This window comes from Mandrillus leucophaeus, unplaced genomic scaffold (genome assembly GCF_000951045.1).
Source record: "Mandrillus leucophaeus isolate KB7577 unplaced genomic scaffold, Mleu.le_1.0 Scaffold544, whole genome shotgun sequence".
Taxonomy (NCBI): Eukaryota; Metazoa; Chordata; class Mammalia; order Primates; family Cercopithecidae; genus Mandrillus; species Mandrillus leucophaeus.
Genome location: NW_012105853.1, coordinates 1,511,396 through 1,514,127, shown reverse-complemented (window position 1 = coordinate 1,514,127; position 2,732 = coordinate 1,511,396).

The window sequence follows — 2,732 nt, the reverse complement described above, 5'->3', positions numbered from 1 at the left end:
CTGGTGACAGAGTGAGACTCCATCTCAAAACAACAACAACAACAACAAAAAAGCAAAATTAAACAAACAAAACATAAAACTACAGCAAGCATTATAACTAATGGTGAAATGTTGATATCTTTCCTTTGGAGATCAGGAATGGGACAAGAGTGTCTGCTACCATTACTTCTTTCCAAAATTATATTGGTGATATTAGCCAGTGCAACAAGGCAAGAAAAAGAAACAAAACTTCTAAGAATTGAAAAGAAAAAACTAAAACTCTCATTTTTACAGATGAGATAGAAAATGTTTTTTTTTTTAAGCCAAATAATCTGCAGATGAATTACTAGAATTAATAAATGAGTTTGGCAATGTTGCTGGATACAAGGTCATTATATAAAAATCTATTTATATTATGTTTCAGACCTATATTGCTAAGTAACAAATCACTCCAAAACTTTGTGGCTTAAAATAACAATAATCATTTATTACCGCTCATGGTTTCTGTGCATTTTGGATTCAAGAAGGGCTCATCTGCACAGTTCAGCATTTTTCATGTGGGTGCAGGCAGATAACAGATAGAACAGGAACAGTAGGAGCTGGCACAGCCAGGGACTGGCTAGGAATCCCTCTTTACTTAGTATCAGGGTCTCTGCATATGATTTTTCTGTGTGGGTTAGTTTGGGCTTCTTCAATGCATGGTAGCCTAAGAGTTCTTATATGATGGCTTAGTGTTCCAAAGATAAAAGTCCTGAGAGAGGTAGCCAGGTAGAAGCCCTATTAACTTTTATGATCTAGCTAGCCTCAGAAGTCACATAGATTCACTTCTGTCACATTCTTTTTGTTAAAACCCATTCACTAAGACTAACCCTTTCCCAAGGGGAAGAGTGTTAGACTCTACTTCTTGGGAAAGTTGTAAAAGAACTTGTGGACTTATTGTAAAACAACAACCCTGTACTGACAACAAACAGAAAATAAAGAAGCCATTCATAATAGCAACAAAAAATACCTAGGGCTAAATCTAATAAAAGATGTGCAAGGTCTCCACACAGAAAACTACAAAACATTACTGAGATAACTTTTTTTAAAACTCCAAATAAATGAAGGGACATACCATGTTCATGGATAAGAAGTTTTACTATTGAAAATGTTAATTTTATTCCAATTGATCTAAAGGTTCAAAGTGATACCAATTGAAATCCCAGCAAGATTGTGTCAGTGTGTTTGTATGTATGTATATAAGTAGGTACGCTGATTCCAAAATTTCTGTGAAAGTATAAACATCAAGAATAGCCAACACAGTCTTAAAGAACAAAGTGGGTAGACTTATTTCATGGAACATTTAGACTTATAAGGCCACAGTAATCCAGACATTGTGATAATGGCACAGGGAGAGAAAAATAGGCTAACAGAACAGAACAGAGAATTCAGGAACAGTCTCATGCACATATAAACTACTTGATTTATGACAATGTTAGCACTGCAGAAGAGTATGTGTGTGTGTGGGTGGGGGGGGCGGGTGGTGGTGATCTTTTCAATAAAGAGTGCTGGTCATTTGGCTATTCAGATGAAAAAAATGGAGACAGGACAATGGAAAATTTTTTCTGATGAGGTGTGGCATTGTATTTCTAGAAACAATGACTGCTGAAATTTATTTGGAAGTTCTTTCCTTTCCGAGCTATAATTTCTCTCTGTTGTTCCCAAGCCTTCAGTGAATGTCTGTTTCCCACACCTATCTTTTGTTAATGCATCTTTCTTATGGTCCTAGTTCTAGGCCAGGACCAACAAAGCCCAAGCAGCAGTTGACAACTAAGTTCTAAGCTAGCTCCTGAGTGGGCAGGAAGCTCAAGTCCTTTTCTCCCAGTGGCATCCTATATCCTGATGCCACACAAGAATGCCATTCTGGCTGACTTCTGTTTTCTGGCCTCTCCCAGTCAGACATACCTGGAGCAGTCAGTGAGCAGTGAGATTGCTAGTGGAGATTGCTAGTGTAGACAATTCTTGCATGAAAAGGGGGATGGGGTGCAACAGTCTAGCAACCAGCAAGTGATATCAAGAACTAGAGGGTTTTTTTTTGGTTGGGGAGGATCCCTGTTTCACAGTCACCTTTCTGACCCACCATCAGAGTCATCCCATTCCAATCTCATTTTCTTCCTTTCCTCACTCCAAGAGACCGTGACTGCAGGCAGATCCTAGACCCCTCTTCAGAGCTTCCGGCTCTAGGCATTACTACGGCCCTCCCCTCCCTATCATTAAAAGGGGTGGGGTCCTTCTGCCTTCTCCAAGTGGTTTCAGTTCTGGATCCTTTGGGAGCAATGGAGCCCATCCTCCTGGAGCTCCATTACTGGTGCTGCAAGTCTTTGACTCAGTTTCCCCATATGTGAGTGAGAGTTTAAGCGCGGCAATTTCCGGGGGGGGGCTCTCAAACTGACTCAGATCAGTGAGATGAGGAGGGGGCGGGCATCCTAAGAGCATCCTCCAGCGCTGGCTCGCGTCCCCCGGGGAAGGCAGCACCCATCTCCAAAGTGGTCCTGTCACCACCTTCCTCTTCTCCCCCGGCACCCACGCCGCGGGGCGGGGGCTAGCGCCGCCTCAAATATTTAGGGCAAGGGAGTGTCCCACTTCTGGGGAGGGGTGTCGTTCGGGCTTCTCTCCCTCCTCACCGTGGGTGGCGAAGGGCGGGACGAAAAAGCGCCGTCTGGACAGGCGCGCCCACTCAGGGATGCAGGGCCGGGCGGGGGACCCAGCGGCGA